Below are 17,645 nucleotides of genomic sequence, written 5' to 3' on the forward strand. Positions count from 1 at the left end.
AGACTGCATCTTTTTGAATTTCACTCATTCTAGGGAGAGCACCTAGATGAGAAAGAGAAAGCTTTGGTGATGTGAAGTGATGTTGGGGATAGTTGGCTTGGTTGTCATATCAGGATAGTGATGCCACTGACAGTCTCCTGACAGTCTGAGAGTGTAAAGTTTCTATAATAGCGAAGGATATGGAATCTCAGCAATCAACACAGCACACTTGCAAATAGAAGTAAGGATTCTTAGATCCTTACAAGGACTTGTCTGCTGATGACACGCTCCTTTCTCTGACCCAGGACCTTTGGATCAACTTGTCAGCTTTTAGTGGGAGCAAATAATTGGAGCAGGTAACCCCAGCACATTCTTGAGTGTTCTTTGTGGGACTGGATGAGTTGAAAGACATTTCCTAGGTAATAGCATCGTTCAGCAGACTCAGGCTTCAAGCCTACCTCAGGTTCATTCCTGTACTGATATTTGGTGAAATCAAAATGAGTGCTTCAAATGAAATAATATATGGTATTGAGCTAAGGGTGCCAGGAGAGAAATTGCAGAATGTGGGTTATTTCAACTTTGCTTATTATTGTTCACAGTCAACAAGTTGGGTGTTCTTTCATTGTATATTGAGAATTCCTCCTCAATACTTCGATTGAAATTGGAACATGTTCAAATAAATGGGGTGAATGTCCACTTATTAAATTGGAGAAAAGATCCTTGTTAGTTTGTTAGTATGTATATTTTTCTTACTTTACAAAAAGTGCGTTTCTACATAAACACATACATTAAATGTTTCTTAAGTTCTTAACTTGATGTCTGTCTTTTCCCCGAGTATTGTGGCTTTTGATAGAAACAAGATTGCTCATTCCTCAGTTTCCCACACCATTTTGAACTGTCTAAATTGCCAAGTACAGGATGCAGTGCAGTTGTCTCCAATGTACAGCTGACATTGTACAGGAGACAGGAATCAAGACCATCCCCAAGAAAAGAAATGCAAAAAAGCAAAATGGCTGTCTGAGAAGGCCTTACGAATAGCTGTGAAAAGACTGGAAGCGAAAAGCAAAGGAGAAAAGGAAAGATACACCCATTTGAGTGCAGAGGTCCAAACAATAGCAAGGAGAGATAAGAAAGCCTTCCTCAGCGATCAGTGCAAAGAAATAGAGGAAAACAATAGAATGGAAAGACTAGAGATCTCTTTGGAGACGGGAATGGCGGCCCACTGCAGTACGCTTGCCTGGAGAATCCCATGGGAGGAGCCTGGTAGGCTGCAGTCCATGGGGTCGCTTGGAGTCGGACACGACTGAACGGCTTCACTTTCACTTTTCACTTTCTTGCATCGGAGAAGGAAATGGCAACCCACTCCAGTGTTCTTGCCAGGAGAATCCCAGGGACGGGGGAGCCTGGTGGGCTGCCGTCTATGGGGTCACACAGAGTCGGACATGACTGAAGTGACTTAGCAGCAGCAGCAGAGATCTCTTCAAGAAAATTAGAGATACCAAGGGAACATTTCTTGCAAAGATGGGCTCAATAAAGGACAGAAATGGTAGGGACCTAACAGAAGCAGAGGATGTTATGAAGAGGTGGCAAGAATACACAGAAGAACTGTACAAAAAAGATCTTCACGACCCAGATAATCACGATGGTATGATCACTCACCTAGAGCCAGACATCCTGGAATGTGAAGTCAAGTGGGCCTTAGGAAGCATCATTACGAACAAAGCTAGTGGAGGTGATGGAATTCCAGTTGAGCTATTTCAAATCCTGAAAGAAGACACTGTGAAAGTGCTGCACTCAGTAGGCCAGCAAATATGGAAAACTCAGCAGTGGCCACAGGACCAGAAAAGGTCAGTCCTCATTCCAATCCCAAAGAGAGGCAATGCCAAAGAATGCTCAGACTACCGCACAATTGCACTCATCTCACACGCTAGTAAAGTAATGCTTAAAATTCTCCAAGCCAGGCTTCAGCAATGCTTGAACTGTGAGCTTCCAGATGTTCAAGCTGGTTTTAGACAAGGCAGAGCAACCAGAGATCAAATTGCCAACATCCGCTGGATCATGGAAAAAACAAGAGAGTTCCAGAAAAACTTCTATTTCTGCTTTATTGCTATGCCAAAGCCTTTGACTGTGGGGACCACAGTAAACTGTGGAAAATTCTGAAAGAGACAGGAATACCAGACCCCCGACCTGCCTCTTGAGAAACCTGTATGCAGGTCAGGAAGCAACAGTTAGAACTGGACATGGAACAACAGACTGCTTCCAAATAGGAAAAGGAGTACATCAAGGCTGTATATTGTCACCCTGCTTATTTAACTTCTATGCAGAGGACATCATGAGAAACGCTGGGCTGGAGGAAGCACAAGCTGGAATCAAGATTGCCGGGAGAAATGTCAATAACCTTAGATATGCAGATGACACCACCCTTATGGCAGAAAGTGAAGAGGAACTCTAGAGCCTCTTGATGAAAGTGAAAGAGGAGAGTGAAAAAGTTGACTTGAAGCTGAGCATTCAGAAACCTAAGATCATGGCATCTGGTCCCATCACGTCATGGCAAAAAGATGGAGAAACAGTGGAAACAGTGGCTGACTTTATTTTTCTGGGCTCCAAAATCACTGCAGATGGTGACTGCAGCCTTGAAAGTAAACGACGTTTAGTCCTTGGAAGGAAAGTTATGACCAACCTCGACAGCATATTAAAAAGCAAGAGACATTACTTTGCCAACAAAGGTCCATCTAGTCAAGATTGTGGCTTTTCCAGTGGTCATGTATGGATGTGAGAGTTGGACTGTGAAGAAAGCTGAGCACAGAAGAATTGATGCTTTTGACCTGTGGTGTTGGAGAAGGCTCTTGAGAGTCCCTTGGACTGCAAGGAGATCGAACCAGTCCGTCCTAAAGGAGATCTGTCGTGGGTGTTCACTGGACGGACTGATGTTGTAGCTGGAACTCCAGTACTTTGGCCAGCTGATGCGAAGAGATGACTCATTGGAAAAGACCCTGATGCTGGGAAAGATTGAGGGCAGGAGGAGAAGGGGACGACAGAGGATGAGACGGTTGGATGACATCCTCGACTTGATGGACATGGATTTGGGTGGACTCCGGGAGTTGGTGATGGACAGGGAGGCCTGACCTGCTGCGGTTCCTGATGTCGCACAGAGTGGCACACGACTGACGCGACTTAGCAGCAGCAGCAAAATGGTGATATTCTGTCATTCTTCATTTCTCAGCTAGAATACTTTAAACAGAAACTTGCTCATTTTGATTATTGGACTGTTGAATTACTCTTATGTTCAGTTTATGTAAAAAAAAGACAGCAAATATGCAACTGTTCTCCTTTGTTAGTTTTTAGGATAATAAATTGATTCACAAGAATCTTTCAAAAGTGGCTAATGAGATCTTTCTCCTTTCAAATATCATTGTTCCCCTTTCAAGTATCATTGTGAACTCATGGATTTTTACCATATTTTATGCGTTTGAGTCCACTGCAGTTGTTATTTTGTTGTGGCTGAGTCTGTTCTGTTTTTGGTAGTGAGCACCTCTTCAAGATAGCTCCTAAGTGTTTTTGATACTACCCTAGTGGTTTCTGATAGCTTCCTTGCTTTCTGGTATGATCCAACCTTATTTCATAAAATTCTGCCTCAGAACTTGAATTATCACTTTCTTTAGGGAGTGCTGGTTCCTTTTAGTTGGAGAGAATTTTCACGGATTTTTGCAGACTGCTATCTGGGTGCTATGCTTATTGATACTAGGTTAGTAATTTATAGGTCTCGTCAAAGATGGAGCTAGGAAATAACTTTTTTTAGAAAAAGACAGTGCAGCATGAGTTTTTACTGATAACTTGTAATTAAATAATATTGGAGAGTTTTTATTTAATATTTTAGAATTTTTGTTTCTTCTCGTGCCGAAAGCTTATGATATATAGACAGTACTTAATTTCAGAATCATATCAGTATCGTTACTGAGAGCCCTGTAAGGTTTCTTTGTATTTCTTATGTCCTTAGGATGTATTTCACCAAGGATGTGCAGTCAGATTACTGTGTTTTAGAGTTAAGTACTCCTCTGTTTGGTTTAACTCAATACACAGTTTAGGTGTGTGTTTCATTTTGATTTTGAGAAACGACTTAAAATTTTTTTTGTTTGAATTTATTTTATAATCGTGTTTAAAAACTTGATATATACGACAAGGTACATTCAGAGGAGTCTAGTTTCTGGACTGTGTTTGTGCTCAGTCACTCATCGTGTCTGGCTCTTTGAGACCCAATGGACTGTAGCCTGTTAGGCTCCTCTGTCCATGGGGATTCTCCAGGCAAGAATACTGGAGTGGGTAGTCATGCCCTCCTTCAAGGGATCTTCCCAACCTAGGGATCGAACTCAGGTCTCCCGAATTTCAGGCAAATTATTTACCATCTGAGCCACCAGGGAAGCCCACGAATACCGGAGTGGATAGCCTATCCTTTCTCCAAGGGATCTTCCCGACCCAGGAACTGAACCGGAGTCTGCAGGTGGATTCTTTACCAGCTGAATCCTAACCTTATTCTTTCCTTCCCTTGGGGGTAGTTGTTTTTTTTTAAAGCTTTTTGTTTATCCTTCCGTTAAAAATTATAGTAATTATAGAAAACGTCTGTATAATATTTCTATATAGCTATATATTGTTTCACGCTCTTTTGATACAGTGTCATACTGTTTGTTTTCTCTACCTTGTTTTTTTACTTAACAGTATATCCTGGTTATTTCATAGTAGCACTTATAGATAATGTTCCTCAGCATTTTTTTTTAATTGTGGCAAAATATACATGTTGCACTAGTGGTAAAGAAACCGCCTGCCAATGCAAGAGGTGTGGGTTCAATCCTAGGGTGGGGGAGATCCCCTGGAGGAGGACATGGCTTCCCAATCAAGTATTCTTGCCTGGAGAATCCAATGGACAGAGGAGTGTGACAGGCTACAATCCATAGTGTTGCAAAGAGTTGGAGATGACCGAAGTGACTTAGCATGCATGTACGCAAAATATAACATAAAATTTACCACTGGAATCTTTTCTTGTTTGTTTTTTGGCATACCGTGCAGCTTGTGGTATCTTAATTCCTCGACCAGGGATTGAACCCAGTTCCCGGCACTGAAAGTTCGGAGTCCTAACCATGAGACCACCAAGGAATTCCCCCATTCCAATCATTTTTAAGTGTGCAGTTCAGTGGAGTTAAATACAGTCACCTTGGTATGTCATTACCACTATCCTTCTTGAGCACTTTTTCAGCCTCTGCAACTGAAACACTATACGTGCTAAACAATAATTCCCTGTTCTCTCCTCCCCTCAACCTTTGGCGGCCACCGTTCTACTTTTTTTCTTTCTCTCTGAATTTGATGACTCCAGTACCTCATTTAAGTGAAATCATAAAATATTTGTCCATTTGTGATTGGCTTATTTCACTTAGCACACTGTCTTCACGATTCATCCATGTTGTAACAAGTGTCAGAATTCCCTTCCTTTTTAAGGCTGAATAATATTTCTTTGTAATTTATGCCCAGCGTTTAGTTTAATCATTCATTCATCAGACTCTTGAGTTCCTTCCACCTTTTGGCTATTATGAATATAGCTGCTCTGAGTACAGATATATAAATATTTGTTCCAGTCTTGATTTAAGTGTTTTTTGGGTCTTCCCAGAAGTGAAATTTTAGGATAGCATGATAATCCTGTTTAATTTTTTGAGGAGCCACTGAACTGTTTTGTATAGCAGCTGCTCCATTTTACATTTTTGCTAGCGATGCACAAGGGTTCCAGTATCTCTACATCCTCACCAACACTAGTTATTTTCTGGGTTTTTGTTTTGGAATGATAGCCGCTGTATTGGGTACCAACTTGTCCTCATTTTTTAGTTCAGGTCCTGCTGAAGGACATTTGCTTTTGAAAGCAGAACTTGCTGTTGAGGTCCTTATTCATCTTTGTAGGGCCAGCAGCTACCATGGTACCTCACACATAATAGCTGCTGAATAAATGTCTGAGTGAGTTAATGAACTTCATAAACTGAATTCCGGAAGGGGCGGTAGTCAGTCGTGGTTGTGTTACAGAGGTGTACTCAGCACGTGATCTCCTGGAATTGTCAGTAGTTGTGGGTTTGTTGGGGTTAGTAATGGTAGTCCTGACAGGAGTACCAAAGATACCACTTTCCTGTGAACACCAGTGTTTGCCTTTGCCCTTTTATTTTTGGAGCGGGAAAAGGTCAAAGCGACTTGAAGCTTTCAACATTATGTATTTACACTTGTAAGTAGTATAGTAAAGTAAAGGAACAAAACTGACCAGCTTTCTTATTTCTAGACCTCTCATTCTCTTTCTGCCTAAATAATCTCATCTCCATCTTTGCCTGTCAAATTCTAATGGTTGTACTTGATGTATCCCTCCAGGCTTCTCTGTCCATGGGATTTCCCAGGCAAGAATACTGGAGTGGGTTTGCCATTTCCTCCTCGAGGGAACCTCCCCGACCCAGGGATTGAACCAGCGTCTCCTACTTGGCAGGTGGATTCTTTACTACTGAGCCACCAGGGAAGCCAAATTTGATACATTAATTAATAGGAAAAAATAGGAATAGATAATAAAATAATGTATGTGGTATCATCCTGTTTTTGTTGAAGAAAAGAAGTGTATTCATGTTCATGTAGAGTAAGTGATCTGGAAAGATTTTTGTCAAGACCAGCAGTGATTGTTCTTGAATTAACACGATTTATTTGTGTTTTCTGTGTTTTTCATTTAATGTTTGTGTTTTCTGATTTTTTTTGTAAGAAACAAAATAGTAAAATTAGTACGGAAACTTTATTTTTAAAAATCCCAGCTGTCCTTTTTTGTCTAGCTCCCAGTTTCAGTGTCTCAGTATTTATTAAATATGTTTTTATCCGAATGACTGAAACTTAAGGAAGAACTTGGTAAATGCCATAAATAGGCATATAGTGCTCAGAGGATTCAAAAGAGAAAGGATCATGTGTGGAAAGGATCAGTTGCAGATGTTTGAATTGACCTTGAAAGGCAGGGTTTTGTTTTGTTTTTGTTTTTTTTTTCAAGAGGATACTATAATTTAATACCCCTTTGTACCAGTGATTAACATTTTGTGGATAGGCATTTGAGGAAATGAAATTTCTTTGATTGTATTTATTCTTTAAATTCATGGCTTATATTTTTAGGATATATGCATTATCAGTCAGACTGACTTATTATCTTCTATTTAGGTTAGTATTAATAAGGTGGTTTTCCCTAAGCAAACAACAGCCTGGTGAAGTGGATTGAAGAGCCTATCGTGTGACAGGGAAATGAGCCAGGAACTAGGAAACTTCTAAATTGAAAAAGGTGAAAAATACACACGTAGTGGAGAATTAATTGCATTTAGTTATTTCTGACTTTAGGAAAAAAATAAACTTTTTGACAGTTTGATTTTCTTGCATTTTAGATCACTACACTTGGGGCAGATTCATGTCAATGTATGGCAAAACCAATACAATAATGTAAAGTAATTAGCCTCCAATTGAAATAAATAAAAGAAAAAAAAAAGAATGCCTTAAAATGCTTATTTTAAATTAAAGTATTAATTCTGATGAGTTTGGTTTGTAAAGTTTTATCTTTTGAGACAGACTATAATTCATAACCATTCATGATACTTGAAATGCTAAAAGTTTACTTCCTGAAGAAAAGTCAAATTTTATGGGCTGCTTTAGGAGCTCCCCTTTGACTTAAGATAAATATACTCCTGTGATAAAGTCATATTTCTGCAAACTAGCTCACTGAACTAATATTGGGAAATATTTAATATGCTGTCATAAGATATTAACAAAATAAATTTGTAAAAGAAAAGCAAATCTATGGGACTAAAGGTATTTTACAAACGTAGTATTATATATATATATATATATATATATATATATATATATATAATATAAAGTAATTCTTAAAGTTTTAGACCTTTTCTCTTTAGAATTTTATTCTTAGAAAAAAGTTATTAAAGATCTTCTTTTACATCACTTAAAATTATCCTATTTAAAAATAATTTCTTACTCTAATTTGGATCTAAAATGGAATGAATACCATTTTTGAATTTTCAAGGCCGTTCCACATTTGGTTTCACATTTAGTGAATTTAGTCATAATATTCCCAAACCCAGTAGGATACAGTTTCTACGGTTATCAGACCCTTTGTAGAGTGACAGAGATTGGCATTCTGATTCTCGTGAATCAAATTTTAGCCTTTAACTCTGTTCCCCTTTCACACTCCTTGCTAAGCTTGGGCTGTTGCTGTGCTTGAAGGCTTGGAAATTTCAAAGAAGAAAGAGAATTGGAGCACAAAGGCTTGGTTGATTTGAATTTGAACAAAGAATAGAAGGTTCCCTGTCTTGCACCTTTGTTGAAGAAGCCAGAAATTTAATTTTAGAAAGTTATTTTTCAGTTTGTAAACTTCGTATACCCTGGTCTTAATTTAGTGAATAAAAGTACTGCAGCTTAAGGGAGTACTCAGTAAGAATCTTTTAAAAATTTTATCAGCTGAAGATTCTTTTTTCCTCCTTTATAGAGCTTTGATAGTCTGTGTTCCTTATATATATTCTCAACTTGGCAGTATGCTGGCTAACTCATTTAACTTTTACTTTGCTGAAGTTAAAAATTGTTAGAGTTATAATCAGGGCAGTTTGCTTATTTGGAAAAGATGAATGCTTTTTGTTTTTGCATAACTCTGTTGAGGTATGATTTGTATACAGTTAACTGTACCCATTTAACAGTGTTCAGCTTGAGTTCTGACAGAAGTATATATCTGTGAAACCATCATCACTATCAAGATATCATACATGTCCATCACCTCAAAAGCTTCCTGGGGATCGTCCCTGTGGCTCAGACAGAATCGAACCCAGGTTCGATCCCTGGATCGGGAAGATCCTCTGGAGAAGGGAGTGGCAATCCACTCCAGTATTGTTGCGTGGAGAATCCCGTGGACAGAGCCTGGTGGGCCACAGTCCATGGGGTCGCACAGAGTTTGACACGACTGAGCGAGTAACAGTATTACACTACAACAGCTTCCCTGTGCCCATTGTAGTCCACCCCTCTGAGTTGACTCCCTGCTGTAAGCAACCTCTGATCTGCTTTCTGTCACTGTGGGTTAGTGTTCATTTTCTAGAGTTTTATATGAATGTACCTGTAGTATCTACTTTTTTATGTCTGGTTTCTTTCACCCAGAGTCGTGATGTAGAGATTAATGCATGTTTTCTTTTGCTTTTTTAAAAACACCATTCCAGTTGACAGTTGACTTTTTCACTTGGTAGTTGAGCACAGGCAATTGAGCAGGGTTCCTCGTGCCCATCAAATAGGCCTTCTGCAGCTTTATTAATTTGTACCTCTTTCCTAATCTCTTTTTAAGCTGTCATTTACTAGGTGCTGTATCCTATTTTATATATTCTTATTTGTCTATATTGTTGTTGTTTGGTCGCTAAGTTGTGTCCGACTCTTTGCAACCCCACGGACTGCAGCATGCTAGGCTTCCCTGTCCTTCGCCATCTCCTGGAATTTGCTTAAACTCATCTCCATTGAGTCTGTGATGCCATCCAATCGTCTCATCCTCTGTCATCTCCTTCTCCTCCTCCCCTCAGTCTTTCCCAGCATCAGGGTCTTTTCCAGTGAGTTGGCTCTTCACATCAGGTGGCCAGAGTGTTGGAGCTTCAGCTTCAGCATCAGTCCTTGTGGTGAATATTCAGGGTTGATTCCCTTTAGGATGGACTGGACTGGTTTGATCTCCTTAATGCATCTATATATATTAACACCATTTTATAGAGGAAAAGCTGAAATTTAGAGAGGTTACAGAGAACAAACTGGTTAATGAGCTCAAGGGCTCTGGATAAGAATGCCACGGTTTAACTCTTGGGACTGTCTTTGTAACTATGTGATCTTTGGCAAGGTACTTAACTTTCTATGTCTTCTTTTCTTCACATTTATTATAAAATGGTGTGACTGATTATAGTACCTCCCTTATGGGATTGTTGAGAAGATTAAGTTAGGTGTGTGAAGCACTTACAACACTGCCCAGCCTGTAGTAAGTGTCCATAAATGCTAGCTGAGATACAGCACAAGATACTTCTAGCTAGTGAGTGACAGAAGCATAAACTTAAAGCCTTATACTCAGTGCTGGCAGCACAAAATAGTGATTCAGGTCAATTTTAAAATTCATGATGGTGCTCACAAATGGAGGTTTTACTACCATGGTGACATGTCAGTATCAGCTTAGTTGGTGTTGTATGGTTGGGGACTGAGCGGGTCTGAGGCTGCCTTAGGGCATGCACATGCTTGCATGCATGATGTCTACACACGTATCAGCTGTGAATATAATGCAGTTTTCAGCTTTGAAGTTCTTTTTTTTTTTTTGGTGGCACTGGGTCTTCGTTGCTGTGCACAGTCTTTCTCAAGTTGTGGTTTAAGAGCTTCTCCGATGCAGTGGCTTCTCTTGTTTCAGGGCACAGGCTCTAAAGTGCATAGGCTTCAGTAGTCGTGGAGCGTGGGCTTAATAGTTGCAACTTGCAGTCTCCAGAGCTCAGGCTCATTAGTTGTGGCCCACTGGCTCAGTAGCCCTGTGGCATGTGGGATCTTCCCAGACCAGGGATTGAACTGGTGTCCCTTGCATTTCAAGGTGGATTCTTAACCACTGGACCACCAGGGAATCCCTAAACTTTAAAATAGTTATAGACTCACAGGGAGAAGGCAATGGCAACCCATTCCAGTACTCTTGCCTGGAAAATCCCATGGATGGAGGAGCCTGGTAGGCTGCAGGCCATGGGGTGGCTAAGAGTCAGACACGACTGAGTGACTTCACTTTCCCTTTTCACTTTCATGCATTGGAGAAGGAAATGGCAACCCACTCCAGTGTTCTTGCCTGGAGAATCCCAGGGACGGGGGAGTCTGGTGGGCTGCCATCTATGGGGTTGCACAGGGTCGGACACGACTGAAGCAACTTAGCAGTAGCAGCAGCTCAGGAAGTTAAAGTAGTGTAGGAATTCTATATACTGTAGCTAGTTTCACCAGGGGCTTGGAGGGGGCAGTGTCTTGCTATCTTATGTAGCTATTAGTATCAAAACTGGGTCATTGGACTTCCCTAGTGGTCAAGTGGTTAAGAATCCTCTTGCCAGTACAGGGGACACCAGTTTGATCCCTGATCCAGGACGATCCCACATGCCTCGGGACAGCTAAGCCCATGTACCACAACTACTGAAGCTTCTATGCCCTAGAGCCTGTGTTCTGCAACAAGAGAAGCCACTGCGATGAGAAGCCTGCACAATGCAACTAGAGAGTAGCCCCCACTCCCTGCAGCTAGAGAAAGCCTGCACTCAGCAATGAAGACCCAGCACAGCCAAATAAATAAATAAAAAAATTTAAAGGCACAGGTGATCTAAAAAAAAAAAAAAAGGAAAGTTATCATTGGTATACTCTTTAGCCCTTTATCACATTTCACCAGTTTTTACATGTACTCATTTTTGTGTCTGTATATGCACATGTACATGTATTTTTATTGTCTGTGCATTTTTATCACATGTATATGTTCATGTAGCCATCACTTTGGTTAAGATACTGTGGAAATTCCCTGGCAGTCCAGTGGTTAAGATACTGTGCTTCCACTGCAGGGGGCAGGAGTTCAGATCCCTCGTCGGGGAACTGAGATCCCACAAGACCCGCAGTGTGGCAAAAAGAAAACAAAACACCAAAAACGATACAGAACTGTTTTTATCACCACATCTTTCTTGTGCTTCCTTTCTCCCTACCACCCTTTCCTATTCCCAGGCAACGACTAATTTGTTCTCTGTCCCTATAATTTTGTCATTTCAAGAATGTTATATAAATAGAATCATACAGTATATAATCTTTTGAGATTGACTGTTTTCATTTAGCATAATACCCTTGAGATCCATCCAGGTTGTTTCATGTACCAGTCGTGACTGTTTTTAATTGCTGAGTACTATTCCGGTATAGAGATGTTCCGCCGTTTGTTTAATCATCCACTGAAGGATACTGAGTTGTTTCCAGCTTTTTGCTATTACAAGTACAGCTGCTATGAACAATCATATACAGGCTTTTGTGCAGACATAAATTTTCCTTTTGGGTAAATAAATGCCCAGGAGTGTGATTGCTGCCTTATATGATAAGCATGTGTTTGAATTTTTAAGAAACTACTCACTTATTTTTCATAGAAGTTCTACCGTTTTACATTCTACCAGCAGTGTATGAGAGACGTACGTTCTCAGCATTCTTACCACCATTTGGTATTTGCACTTTTTTATTCAGCTTTTCTCAGATGATGTGGTATCTTACGTGATTTCAATTTGCATTTCCCTTATGGCTAATAATATTGGACATCTTTTCATGTGCCATTCATATATCTTCTTTGATCAAATGTCTGTTCATGTCTGTTGTTCATTTTCAGTTGAATTGTTTTTGACTTCTGAGCTTTGAGAGTTCTTTATATATTCTAGATACAAATCCTTTGTTGGAAATGTAGTTTGTAAATAGCTTATTCTCGTCTATAGCTTGCTTTTTCATTCTTTTAACAAAGTCTAGGAGAATAGAAGTCTTAAATTTTAACAAAGTCCAGTTTACCAAGTTTTTTTCCTTTTAGAGACTGCGTGTTTGGTGTCATTTATAAGAACTCTTCAGTTGGTCTGCAAATTCTCTGAAGTTTTATACCTTTATGTCTTACATCTAAATCTATGATCAATTTTGAGTTAATCTGTATAAAGTAAGTTTCATTTTTTTGCCACTAGCTTCAGCGCTATTTGTTGGAAAGGCTCTCTGTCCTTACACTATTGAACTGCTTTTCCTTCTTCCTCAAAAATCCGTTATCTGCCCTTGTATAGATTTATATTTCGGTTCTCTATTCTGTCCTGTTGATCTTTGCGTCTATTTCACCACCAGTACCACAGTGTCTTGATTTTTGTTAGCTATATAGTAAATCTTAAAACTGGATAGTAAGATTTTTCCCACTTTTTTTTTTCCAAAATTGTTTCATTTATTTTACTTTTTTTTTTTCATATAAAATCTCGAATAAGCTTGTCTTTAACTACTAAAAGTGTTACTGGATTGTGACAGAAATGTTACTAAATCTAGAGGTCAGATGTTGAATTTCCAATCCATAAACAGTGTTGCTGTGGATTGACTTGAGTCCCCCTGAAAAGTGAAAGTGTTAGTCGTGTCTGACTCTCTGTGACCCCATGGACTGTATAGCCCGTCAGGCTTCTCTCTCCATGGAATTCTCTCCAGGGAAGAATACTGGAGTGGGTAACCATTCCCTTGTCCAAGGGTTCTTCCTGATCCAGGGATTGCACCTGGGTCTCCCGCATTGCAGGCAGATCCTTTACTGTCTGAGCCATCAGCGGAGTCCCTTGAGTGCCTCTAATAAACCCTAACCTCCAGTACCTCAGAATGTGACCTTATCTGAAAATAGGGTCATTCTCAATGTTATTAGTTAAGACAGATGTATACTGAAGTAGTGAGGGACTCCTGTTCCAATATGACAGGTGTCCTTAGAAAAGGCCATTTTAGACACAGGTGCGCATAGAGGGTCGATGCGTGTAGAAGCATGGAGAGGATGCTTTGTGAAGCTAGGCGTGTGCTGCCACGAGCCAAGGAGCAGCTAGAAGCTGAGAAAGATACCTGGAACATATCTTTCCCTATCACCCTTAGAGGGAGTGTGGCTCTGCTAGCACCTTGGTCTCGGACTTTTAGCTTCCAGAAATGTGACACAATCAATTTCTGTTGTTTAAGCCACTCAGTTTGAGGGACTTTGTTACAGCAGCCCTAGCAGACTAATAAAACATATATCTGTTCATTTATTTATATCTTCCTTTCAGCACACAAGCCGTATGTGTTTTGTTAAGTATATACCCAGGTGTTTCTTTTTTAAAAAATAAATGGGATTATAAATGTGTTGTTTTAATTTTGTTTCTGCATGTTCAATATATATAAAAGCACAATTGTATACAGAAATTCATTTTTTAGGTATGTTTTTCTTGTATTCTGCAATCTTGTTGAACTTATTCTAGGACTAATAAATTTTATTAGTTTTTTGTTGTTGTTACTAATTTAAAAATGCTTTTTTGAGATTCCTTGGGATGTTCTACGTAGACAGTAATGTCACATGCAAATACGGACAGTTTTCTTTTTCCAGTCTCTACACTTTCTGTTTCCTTTTCTTGTTTTGTGCTGATGGGACTTCTAGGACTCTGCTGAATATGAGTGGTGGGACTAGGCATTCTTCCCTTGTTTCCAGTGTTGAATATAGAAATCCAGTGTTTCACCACAAAGTATGATGTTTACCATAGGGTTTTTGTATATATACTTTGTCAAGGTGAAGAAGTTACTTTCTATATCTAGTCTGCTGAAAACTTTTAAAATCATGAATGCTTTTTTGGCATCATTTGGTATGATCGTGTGATTTTTCTCTTTGTTATGTTAGCCTGTTGATTTGGTGGATTACATTGATGTTGGAATATTGAACCAGTTTTGGATTTCTGGAACAAATCCTACTAAGTTATGGTGTTGTATAATGGTTTTCATGTATTTTTGGACTTGATTTCCTACTATTTTATGAAGGATTTTTGCATTTTTTTAAGGGGGTGGTATTAGTCTACAGTTTTCATCTTTTGTATTATCTTTGTTGGGCTTCCTTGGTGACTCAGAAAGTAAAGACTCTGCCTGCAATGCAGGAGACACAGGTTCAATTCCTGGGTCAGGAAGATCCCCTGGAGAAGGGAATGGCATCCCACTCCAGTATTCTTGCCTGGAGCTTTCCATGGACAGAGGAGACTGTTGGGCTGCAGTCCATGAGATCTCAAAGAGTCAGATATGACTGAGCGACTGATACACTTGTTTTGCTTTAATATTAAAGAATTCTTCTGTGTATTCTTGCCACCTCTTCTTAATATCTTCTGCTTCTGTTAGGTCCGTACCGTTTCCGTGCTTTATTGAGCCCATCTTTGGATGAAATGTTCCCTTGGTATCTCCAGTTTTCTTGAAGAGATCTCTAGTCTTTCCCATTCTAATGTTTTCCTCTATTTCTTTGCACTGATCACTGAGGAAGTGATCTCTTATCTCTCCTTGCTGTTCTTTGGTATAGCAAGATTGTTTGGCTCCATAGCAAGATTGTTTGGCCACCTGATGGGAAGAAGTGACTCATTGGGAAAGACCCTAATACTGGGAAAGATCAAAGGTGGGAGGAGAAGGGGACGACAGAGGATGAGATGGTTGGATGGCATCACCAACTCAGTGGACATGAGTTTAAGTAAACTCTGGGAGTTGGTGATGGACAGGGATACCTGGCTTGCTGCAGTCTACGGGGTCTCAAAGAGTTGGACACAACTGAGCAACTAAACTGAACTGAATATCAAATAATCCGAAGTTCACAGAATTTGTTCGCATTAGTTCTCTGCTGTTTTCTGGAAGAGATTGTGTAGAATTGGTATTCTTTTAAAATTGTTAGATTTTTACCAGTGAAAGCATCAGGCCTGAATATCTTTTTTCAGGAGATTTTAAACTACAAATTCAATTTGTCGAATAGTTATAGGACTGTTCAGATTATCAGTTTCATCTTGGGTGAGTTTTGGTAGTTTGACTTATGAAGAATTGGTCTACTTCATCTGAATTGTCTGGTTTATATTCATAGAGTTGTTTGTAATATTACTTATATATTTTTAGCATTTTTATTGGAAAGTGAAAGTTAGTTTTGGCTGTGCCGGATTGTCATTGCTGCGTGCAGTCTTTCCCTAGTTGCAGAGTGTCGGGGCTACTCTTTCTTTGAGGCTTTTCATTGTGCTGGCTTCTCTTGTTGGAGAGCCTGGGCTTTAGAGTGTGGGCTTCAGTAGTTGTGGCACATGGGCATGCCACTCTGAAGCATGAGGGATCTTCCTGGACCAGGGATCGAACCTGTGTCCCCTGCATTGGCAGGCGGATTCTTCGCCACTGGGCCACTAGGAAAGTCCTTCCTTATTATATTTTTAATGTCGGTACAGTCTCTAATGATACCCTCTTTTTAGTTCTTGAAATTGGTTAAGTTGTGTTTCTCTGTCTTTTTAAGTCATTCGTACTAGAACCTTATCAATTGTACTAAAGTTTTCAAAGAACCATCTCTTGGGTTGAGTGATATTTTTTAAAAAATTGATTTTCTGATTTTAGTGTCATTGACTTCTCTTCTTTATTATTTCCTTTCCTTTGCTTGCTTTTGCTTTATTTTGCTCTTTTTGGTAATTATGAATAACACTACTCTGTTATGAACATTCATACGCACTTTTTTTGCTTCAGTTCAGGTCAGTCGCTCAGTCGTGTCCAACTGTTTGCAACCCCATGGACTGTAGCGTGCCAGGCCTCCCTGTCCATCACCAACTCCCAGAGCTTGCTCAAACTCCTGTGCATTTAGTCGGTGATGCCATCCAACCATCTCATCCTCTGTCGCCCCCTTCTCCTCCTGCCTTCAGTCTTTCCCAGCATCAGGATCTTTCCCAATGAGTCAGTTCTTCCCATTAGGTGGCCAAAGTATTGGAGTTTCAGCTTCAGTATCAGTCCTTCCAATGAGTATTCAGGACGGATTTCCTTTATGATAGAGTGGTTTGATCTCCTTTCTGTCCAAGGGACTCTCAAGAGTCTTCTCCAACACCACAGTTCAAAAGCGTCAATTCTTCGGCACTCAGCTTTCTTTATAGTTCAACTCTCGCATCCATACATGACTACCTGAAAACCGATAGCTTTGACTAGACGGAACTTTGTTGGCAAGTGATGTCTCTGCTTTTTAATATGCCATCTAGGATGGTCATAACTTTTCTTCCAAGGAGCAAGTGATCTTAATTTCATGGCTGCAGTAACCATCTGCAGTGATTTGGGAGCCCCCCAAAATAGTCTCTCACGGTTTCCAATGTTTCCCTGTCTACTTGCCATGAAGTGATGGGACTAGATGTCGTGGTCTTAGTTTTCTGAATGTTATGTTTTAAGCCAAGATTTTTTGTTGTTGTTGTTTTGTTTTTTTACAGTCCAGGTCTTTATTTTTACACCCATCAGGCCATGAATTCATAGGGAATGGGCTCCAACATTTCGGGTTCCTTTCCATTGGTCCTCACAAAGTGTGCTTCTCTGGGTGGAGCAGGCTGGCGCTTCAGCTGAACCCAAGTCCCTTTCTCTTTGGCTTCCTTCTTTTTCTGATCGTTTTCCTTCACACGTTTCAGAAAGCTATCTCGGCTCTTAGAGTGCTTAATATGCTCGATACGCACATTAATTCTCTTGGCAAGAATCTTGCCCTTAACTTGTTTGTTTACAGTGATGCCAACAGCATGCTGGGTGATTGTAAACTCTCCCAGTTTTGCCATGGTAACATTTGTGGGGCATTCCTTGTTGAACAGTACCCATTCCCTTGATATCTACAATAAGCCCCTTCTTGTAGATTCGCACGTCTGTGGCCAAAGGAACAACTCCGTGTTTTCTAAAAGGCCTAGAGAACATGTAGCGGGTGCCCCTCCTCTTTCCCTTTGTGTTGGTCGTTTTGGCGAATTAGCCTGAGGGGCTGGGGGAGAGAGAGAAGGCGGCGGGATAAGCTGACTTTTTCACTTTGCTCTTTCACTGTCATCCAGAGGCTCTTTGGTTCTTTGCTTTCTGCCATAAGGGTCTTGTCATCTGCGCATCCGAGGTTA

At 40.1% G+C, this 17,645-nt stretch overlaps 1 protein-coding gene and 1 pseudogene across 35 annotated transcripts in view; one reads left to right on the forward strand and one right to left on the reverse strand.

Moving 5' to 3' along the window:
* Positions 1 to 17,645, forward strand: part of LOC129540268 (liprin-alpha-1-like) — a 152,204-nt gene that overhangs the window by 11,910 nt on the left and 122,649 nt on the right. For 24 of the 35 annotated variants that reach the window (XM_088831295.1, XM_088831292.1, XM_088831213.1 and 21 more), the window contains one exon: positions 5,041 to 5,188. The exons of 9 other annotated variants lie outside the window; for them this stretch is intronic. The gene's annotated coding sequence lies outside the window, so the exon portion shown is untranslated. Of the gene's footprint in view, positions 1 to 5,040; positions 5,189 to 6,372; positions 7,307 to 17,645 lie in introns of all 35 variants that reach the window. 2 more of the 35 variants (XM_088831194.1, XM_088831192.1) reach the window with 2 other exon arrangements.
* LOC148778638 (large ribosomal subunit protein eL21 pseudogene) lies at positions 16,924 to 17,505 on the reverse strand (annotated as a pseudogene).

The sequence above is a fragment of the Moschus berezovskii genome, chromosome 2 (assembly GCF_049115385.1).
Source record: "Moschus berezovskii isolate FMDL1 chromosome 2, NW_MosBer_1.0, whole genome shotgun sequence".
NCBI classification, from domain to species: domain Eukaryota; kingdom Metazoa; phylum Chordata; class Mammalia; order Artiodactyla; family Moschidae; genus Moschus; species Moschus berezovskii.